Source organism: Diaphorina citri, unplaced genomic scaffold (genome assembly GCF_000475195.1).
Source record: "Diaphorina citri unplaced genomic scaffold, Diaci psyllid genome assembly version 1.1 scaffold2331, whole genome shotgun sequence".
NCBI lineage: Eukaryota > Metazoa > Arthropoda > Insecta > Hemiptera > Psyllidae > Diaphorina > Diaphorina citri.
The window spans coordinates 13,588-23,066 of NW_007379755.1; positions in this window are offsets into that span (position 1 = coordinate 13,588).

A 9,479-nucleotide genomic window follows, 5' to 3' on the forward strand; every position below is an offset into this window, starting at 1 on the left:
TACCTATTTGGGTAGTGTTGAAAGAGGACTGACACAAAGAACTTACCTACTGGTCGAAAATTTTGTACCTTGTGAGGTAAAATTTACATCGAAAAGATGAGGAAAAAGGGTTTGAAATGTGAAAGACAAAAGAGGAGGTGAAGATCAGGAAGTAAATAGATTAGTCAAACGTCCCAAAGGTCACCAAACAGGCAAAGGACCTAAAAGTTCCAAGTTTTTTTTCCAAATGACAATAAATGAATAATAGGTTTCTCCCTCCCCTTTCTATCTCTATCTCCCTTCTCTCCCTCTCTATCCTCTTCTCACCCTCTCTCTCCTCTTCTTCCTCTCTAAATAGATTAGTCAAAGGTCACCAGACAGGCAACAACGGAAGGACCTAAGAGTTCCAACCCACAGCCAGAAACAAAGAAACAAGTTTTTTTCTCTCTCCAAATGACAATGAATGAATAGGTCTCTTTCTCCCTCTCCCCTGGATTCTATCTCTCCCATTCTCTCCCTCCCTTATCCTTTCTTTCCCTTGATCTCCTACTCTTTCTTCTCTCTTCATCTCTCCTTTATTTCTCTTTCATACTTCTGTTCTACGTAACAAAACAATATGAGAAATAATTTTTCATAAAAAAAACTCTTCAAATTGAATGAATGAAAAAAAAAAGAGTAACAAAAGTCATTCTCTTTGTCTCCCTCCCCTTTCTTCCTCCCTCGCAGATCTTTTGTACGCTACACAATACGTATCATAATAACAATAAAAGAATATTGTTCTCTTCTACTCCTTCTGAACTGCTAGTTCCATTTCAACTCTCATGTTGACTCCAATTCCTTGATATTGTTACCCGAATACCCGAGGATAATGCTCCAACTCCTGAGTATAACTCCAACGAAGTCCTATGTACAATTGTACAAATGTACATGTTTCTAACTCCAACTCTGTTACCTAACTCTTGGTGTTCATTTAACTCCAAACACTCTAGGTACTTAAGTAGTGTCGTTAACTCTAACCTACTTACATTATGCACATGTACATTTCCAAGTCTAACTATACTAACAGGTTACCCACCTAATATAGGTGCGGTAATCTTCGAGCTGACTACCATCGGGTTGAAAGAGCCAGTAGCCTGGTCCTGATTTCCAATCAGAGCCAGTCCCAATATTTTCACTCTGATTCAGTCTAACTAAACTGTACAACCGATATGGCAAAATTCTTGACAATGAAAACCTTTAATTCAAGGTCTAAAATATCTTGTGTTTTCATTTCAGTAGGAATGGACGGCCTAAAGTTGAGATTTCCTGGGGTGCAATCTTGTTCATGATTTTGTTCTAGTGTCCTTGAATAATGGGTGATAATTACTTTTGAAGGTATTACAAACATGAAAGACAACCCATATGGCAAAATTCTTGACAATTAAAACGTTTAATTCAAGGTCTAAAATATCTTGTGTTTTCATTTCAGTAGGAATGGATGGCCTAAAGTTGAGATTGCCTGGGGTGCAATCTTGTTCATGATTTTGTTCTAGTGTCCTTGAATAATGGGTGATAATTACTTTTGAAGGTATTACAAACATGAAAGCAAAACCACAGAAATCTCCAGAAGTTAACGAACAAAACAATCTAAAAATAGTTTAACCCATGAACTTGAACTGTTTCTTTCTTTCTCATCTCTCTATCCTCACTAAGTATATCTTTCTCTCTCTTCCTCTTCTCTCATCCATCAATCCCTTTCTCTTTCCCTCTCTCAAGGTTAAAGGCAAAGCAGAGAGAGAGAACGGAAGGAGAAAAAGAGGGTAGAATGCAATGTAGTAATTTAATCTGAATCTCGAGAAATCCAGGAAAAAATTTTTCTATCAGAATAAACTTCAATCTTCAATAGAGAGTTGAGCATTGTTTTCAAAGATTCGCGCTACAGACAGAAAAGGAAATCACAGAGCGAGAGAAAGCTAGGTGAAAGAGGAAGAGAGAAAGGGAGGAGAGAAGACAGTCAGAGAGAAGGACGAAGGTTGAACGGGGTAAGTAGGTTGGAGGAATAGGGAGACAAAGAATAACAGAGAGAAAGGGAGGGAAGGAGAGAAAGAGAACAAGAGCAAGAGAACAGTACATTGAATAACATCAACCAAGCAAACGAATATCCTGAAAACCGAACAAAACAGAGAGGGATAACAAAAGATAAATACACAATAGAAGAGGGAGAGAGAGAGTTAGTATAGGAGTATTTTCCCTCCGGAAAACTGATCACTGAAAAATTGACCACTGGTCCATCCAGTTTCTATTGAAGCTGTGGTAAATTTTCCAGTGGTCAGCGATCAGTTCTCGGAAAGGATAGATATTACTCCTCAAGTTTTCTCGAGACAAAACACTAAGAGAGAAGGGGACAGGGTACCTCAAACTTTAAGAACTGCTGAAAGTATAGGAGCATTACCAGCTCTATTGTATTTAAAACAAAAATAAGTGAAAAAAAGTTAAATAAAGAAGAAAAAATCTTTTGTTTTTCCGAAAAAAAAGCTCATTAAAGACAAATCTAAAAGAAACCGGAAAGTGAACATTTCTTCTTGAATAAGAAACATTAAGGAGAAGTGGGAACTTGCCGAGTTGAATCCGTAAAATCAGGAGAACTTTTGAAAGAAGGTTTCTTTTTCAGATGGATAGGTAATGTGCTAATGTGTAATATGTCATCTACCTACCTACTTAGATTATTTATTCCTTAAGGTAGGTCTACTTACCAAGATAATACTCAGGTAAGTAAGTACCTACTCAGATACCTATTTACTCACATAGTATAGGTACCGACTACTACCGAAATGGTAAGTAGGTATCCAAGTAGTTAAATTGACCAAATCAATCAAAAACCATACTGACTTTGTCCATTTTGGGGCACTCTCCGTAGAGACGTGAATGCCACCCTGTAGGTACATGCCATTCTATTCTAATACACAATAGTCATTGTCCACTATCTATTGTTAACTTATGTCCCCTCGCCCCGCACCAGGTTTGGACTCAAATGCTTTTCTTTCTCTTCTAAATTCATAATGGAAAATCTTTTGTCTTCGCCAGCTAGCACTTGTACTACGGCTACTACCTCCTAAACAATAACTTTTAATGATTTTTCATTCATTCTTTTTTCTTCTCACCCTTCTCTCTCTCTCTCTCTCTATATTGTATATTTTCATATTTTACAACAAAGTCTCCCTGTATTTTTTCTCTGTTCCTTTTGTTTTGGGTCTTTGTCTTGGTGGTATACAAAGGGGGGCGGTACTTTGCCATGCAGAAGACAATTGCGAGTGAATAGAAAATAGATTATGTTCTTTCTACTCTGTGTCTCTTCTGTGTAGGGAAATGACTAGAGAAATGTTATGTTTCAACCCTTGCTGGTCCCGTGTCTCTTCTGTGTAGGGAAATGACTAGAGAAATGTTATGTTTCAACCCTTGCTGGTCCCGTGTCTCTTCTGTGTAGGGAAATGACTAGAGAAATGTTATGTTTCAACCCTTGCTGGTCCCGTGTCTCTTCTGTGTAGGGAAATGACTAGAGAAATGTTATGTTTCAACCCTTGCTGGTCCCGTGTCTCTTCTGTGTAGGGAAATGACTAGAGAAATGTTATGTTTCAACCCTTGCTGGTCCCGTGTCTCTTCTGTGTATAAGTAAGGTCCCAAAAAAAAAAAAAAAAAAAAAAAAAAAAAAAAACACACAAACACAAACACTTGTTATCATTCACACAGAATGACTCAATTCCACACGCACGCTAGCAATGAAACAACTTGTACATTAGACTCATGTGTTCTGTGTCGTAGCACTCTGCAAATGCGCTCACAATAGGAACAAGGGAACAAAACTACAGAACTAGTTAACTGAGAAGAACTTGCCACACATGAGATACCTTCATACACACAATACAAAGGCAGGAAACCTTCATACAAAGGTAGGAAAAACTAAAAAAAAAAAAAAAAAACTAGGTAACCAACACAACACAGGAATGTCAGTACAAAGACACGCGAAAACAATAACGAAAAACAATGACAAAAATACAACAACAACGAACGGGAGGAAAAACTATTACATGTATTTGTCACAACGGGAACGGTACATACAAAGAGCTCTCTCACAAACAACAAATAAACAATAAACAAAAACAACACACACAAAAACCCACCAAACAATATGTATGAGAGAAGATACAGTAAATAATAACCAAGACAAAGAGCGCTAGAAAAAGAGAAAAAGGGAGGAAGAAAGAGAGGGAGGGAGAGAGAGGGAGAGGAAGAGATAGGGGAGGAGAGAGAGATAGCAGACACAATTGTTTTTTTCCTCTTTGTTTTGCCAAATGAAAGCAGGAATAGAGAAAGCGAGAGGAAGAGATAGGGGAGGAGAGAGAGATAGCAGACACAATTGTTTTTTTCCTCTTTGTTTTGCCAAATGAAAGCAGGAATAGAGATAGAGGAACAAGAGAAAGAGAGAGATGAAACAATGCAACGAGGATAAATATCAAAATTATAGAGGAAACAAAAGAGAAAGAGGAGATGGAAAGAGAGGGAGGGAGAGATGGAGAAGGACGGGAGGGAGAAAGAAGTTATGGTGCAAAGTTGCAGATTCCAAAGGGTCCATGTCGATTTTAAATAATAATAATATGTAATAAAAAAAAGGGTATGTAAATACCTAAGTAGGTAAGTAAATTCTGTCTATTTTAAAGGTAGGTACTCTATTTAGCACTTACACTTAACCCTATTTCCTTATTTCCTATTTGATCATACATCCACAAGAACTTCAATGAAAAGACATGCCTTTGGTCATCAAATAATACCACTTTTTCTGTCCATTGAAAACCTTAACAGAAGAACAATGGGAGGGAGAGGGAGGGAGGAAAGGTATAGAGAGCGAGACAGATGTTAACAGAGGGATATAGTGAGAAAGACAGATTTGGAAAGAGGGAGAGGGAGGGAGAGAGAGAGTGTGTGAGAGAGAAACAGGGAGGCAAGAAGGGAGAGGGAGAGAGAGTGAGAAAGACAGATTTGGAAAGAGGGAGAAACAATTGACTTGGAAAACCTCATGGCGAAATGAAAATCAAAAGACTTCTCTCCTCCCTCTCTCTTTCCCACCCCCTTCTCTACCTCTCTCTCCTCCTCCCTCCCCACCTCCTTCTCTCTCTCCCTCTCTCAAGTTGTACTTACAAAATGTTGGAGAAAGTTTCGTCAGGGGGAAGAAGGGGATGGGGTGTGATAATTTTCACGGGAAAGAGAGGGAGGGAGAGATGGAGAAGGACGGGAGGGAGAAAGAAGTTATGGCGCAAAGTTGCAGATTCCAAAGGGTCCATGTCGATTTTAAATAATAATAATAATAATAATATGTAATAAAAAAAAAGGGTATGTAAATACCTAAGTAGGTAGGTAAGTACTTTCTGTCTATTTTAAAGGTAGGTACTCTATATTTAGCACTTACTTAACCCTATTTCCTATTTGATCATACATCCACAAGAACCTCAAGGAAGAGACGTGCCTTTGGTCATCAAATAATACCACTTTTTCTGTCCATTGAAAACTTAACAGAAGAACAATGGGAGGGAGAGGGAGGGAGGAAAGGTATAGAGAGCGAGACAGATGTAGACAGAGGGATATAGTGAGAAAGACAGATTTGGAAAGAGGGAGAGAGAGTGTGTGAGAGAGAGAGAAACAGGGAGGCAAGAAGGGAGAGGGAGAGAGAGTGAGAAAGACAGATTTGGAAAGAGGGAGAAACAATTGACTTGGAAAACCTCATGGCGAAATGAAAATCAAAAGACTTCTCTCCTCCCTCTCTCTTTCCCACCCCCTTCTCTACCTCTCTCTCCTCCTCCCTCCCCACCTCCTTCTCTCTCCCTCTCTCAAGTTGTACTTACAAAATGTTGGAGAAAGTTTCGTCAGGGGGAAGAAGGGGATGGGGTGTGATAATTTTCACCGGACTAAGGACAAAGTAAAGAAAAGCCAGCAGAGAGAGAAAGAGAGGGAGGGAGGGAGAGAGAGGGAGGGGGAGAGAGAGAGGGAGGGGGAGAGAGAGAGGGGGAGAGAGAGAGAAGGATTCTACTTCTGGACAATAGAGAGATGGAAATACTGAAATAGTTGAGAACAAAAACTGATAATAATAGATCTCTTCAGTAGGGCGGGGATACCTTATTTAGGACCAAAAATTTGGCATTGGGCGACTCTTGATTAGGGCAGGAGAACCACATGGAGGACTTGGAATTACGTACCTATGCGCAGGGTTGATTAGGGGACAGGGGGAATTAAGGGATAAAGGTACTCGAAGGACTTAATGAACTCTATGAAGAGCTGAACGTCAGGAGAAGGGACCCTCATACTGCTCATACATTAGGAATTTACTTAGGACCTAAGTCCTAGACCTTTCTGAATGACATCTATTAGGAACATTAGGACAGCATTACCATATGTAGGACCTAGGACAGCTAGAACTTCTAGAGCCCCTTGGGACTTGGAACCACTTGTAGGGTCTAGGACAGGGGCAAGTACCACGAGTAGAATCTTTGATCAATAACCCAAGATAGGTTGGACACTCCCTCCCCTCCCTTACTGAAATAAATAGGAGCTTACAAGAAGTAAAAAATCCCTTTGAGTCTAAAAATTATTTCAGACTTTCCTGTATTGTTTTCTGTCATCTAGGCAGAGAGACTTTGCAATGACTTTCTGGAAAAGTAAGAAAGAAAAGAAAAGTTGGGAGAGAGAGAGAGAGAACTCAACTTTTTGTTGGATTCGAAAGAAGAAAAAAAAATCCCAAACTTTACCACTCTAAATTGAAAAAAAAGAGAAGAACTTTGAACTATTTGTTCAAAATGAACTAAGAGGGAAAAAAATTCGGAGGACAAAAACAAAAGATAAAGAACAGTCAGGTAGACATGACAGCGGACTTGATCAGGTGTACTCGTCAGGTCTACCTGACAGTCAGTGGCTGGCCGTAGACTTCGAAAAGGGAGGAGGAAGAGTTTGAGATGTGAAAGAAAAGGAGGAGGCGAAAGGCGAAGAACAAGAAGTAAACAGATTAGTCAAAGGTCACCCAAACAGGTAATAACGCAAGGACCTAAGAGTTCCAAGTTTTTTTTTCCAAATGACAATGAAAAGGTCTCCATTTCCCTTCTCCCCCCTCTCTCCCTCTCCCCCCCTCTCTCTCCTCTTCTTCTCTCTTCATGTCTAAATAGATCAGTCAAAGGTTCCAAAGGTCACCAGACAGGCAACAACGGAAGGACCTAAGAGTTCCAACCCACAGCCAGAAACAAAGAAACAAGTTTTTTTTCTCTCTCGAAATGACAATGAATGAATAGGTCTCTTTCTCCCTCTCCCCTGGATTCTATCTCTCCCATTCTCTCCCTCCCTTATCCCTTCTTTCCCTTTAACTCCTACTCTTTCTTCTCTCTTCATCTCTCCTTTATTTCTCTTTCATACTTCTGTTCTACGTAACAAAACAATATGAGAAATAATTTTAGAGGGAGAGAGAGAGAAGGATTCTACTTCTGGACAATAGAAAGATGGAAATACTGAAATAGTTGAGAACAAAAAGCTGATAATAATGGATCTCTTCAGTAGGGCGGGGATACCTTATTTAGGACCAAAAATTTGGCATTGGGCGACTCTTGATTAGGGCAGGAGAACCACATGGAGGACTTTGAATTACGTAGCTATGCGCGGGGGTTCCCTTCTTGATTAGGGGACAGGGGAAATTAAGGGATGAAGGTACTCAAAGGACTTGATGAACTCTATAAAGAGCTGAACGTCAGGAGAAGGGACCCTCATACATTAGGAATTTAGGACCTAAGTCCTAGCCTAGACCTTTCTGAATGACATCTATTAGGAACATTAGGACAGCATTACCATATGTAGGACCTTTTTTTTTTTACCAACATATTGGACAGCTAGAACTTCTAGAGCCCCTTAGGACTTGGAACCACTTGTAGGGTCTAGGACAGGGGCAAGTACCACGAGTAGAATCTTTGATCAATAACCCAAGATAGGTTGGACACTCCTACTTAGATTATTTATTCCTTAAGGTAGGTCTACTTACCAAGATAATACTCAGGTAAGTAAGTACTCAGATACCTATTTACCCACATAGTATAGGTACCGACTACTACCGAAATGGTAAGTAGGTATCCAAGTAGTTAAATTGACCAAATCAATCAAAAACCATACTGACTGAAATAAATAAAGGCTTACAAGAAGATACAAGAAGAAGGGGGGAAAAGTCGAGGGAAAAAATCCATTTGAGTCTAAAAATTAATTCAGACTTTCCTGTATTGTTTTCTGTCATCTAGGCAGAGAGACTTTGCAATGACTTTCTGGAAAAGTACGAAAGAAAAGAAAAGTTGGGAGAGAGAGAGAGAGAGGGAGAGAACTCAACTTTTTGTTGGATTCGAAAGAAGAAAAAAAATCCCAAACTTTACCACTCTAAATTGAAAAAAAAAGAGAAGAACTTTGAACTATTTGTTCAAAATGAACTAAGAGGGAAAAAAATTCGGAGGACAAAAACAAAAGATAAAGAACAAGAAGTAAAAGGAGGAGGAGAAGGAAGGAGAAGGAGAAGGAGGAGGAGGAGAAGGAGGAGGAGGAGGAGGAGGAGGAGGAGGAGAAGAAGAAGGAGAAGGAGGAGGAGAAGGAGAAGGAGCAGGATCAGGAGGAGGAGAAGGAGAAGGAGGAGAAGAAGGAGGAGGAGGAGAAGGAAGAGGAAGGAAAGAGGACAGCAACTAAGAATAAAAACAAAACAATTCTACAAAATTACTGTAGAGTGGCACAGTTCTACCTAGGTGAACACAAGTACCTAAATGTAAACAAGTTCACATCCTTTACAAAAGGGTTAAGTGGCAGTGCTTCCCAAACTTTTAAAAATGGTCTCCCTGGCCCACAAGACCACAGTAGACGTGAACATGACTGATTTAGTATAGGAGTATTTTCCCTCCGGAAAACTGATCACTGAAAAATTGACCACTGGTCCATTCAGTTTCTATTGAAGCTGTGGTAAATTTTCCAGTGGTCAGCGATCAGTTCTCGGAAAGGATAGATATTACTCCTCAAGTTTTCTCGAGACAAAACACTAAGAGAGAAGGGGACAGGGTACCTCAAACTTTAAGAACTGCTGAAAGTATAGGAGCATTACCAGCTCTATTGTATTTAAAACAAAAATAAGTGAAAAAAAGTTAAATAAAGAAGAAAAAATCTTTTGTTTTTCCGAAAAAAAAGCTCATTAAAGACAAATCTAAAAGAAACCGGAAAGTGAACATTTCTTCTTGAATAAGAAACATTAAGGAGAAGTGGGAACTTGCCGAGTTGAATCCGTAAAATCAGGAGAACTTTTGAAAGAAGGTTTCTTTTTCAGATGGATAGGTAATGTGCTAATGTGTAATATGTCATCTACCTACCTACTTAGATTATTTATTCCTTAAGGTAGGTCTACTTACCAAGATAATACTCAGGTAAGTAAGTACTCAGATACCTATTTACCCACATAGTATAGGTACCGACTA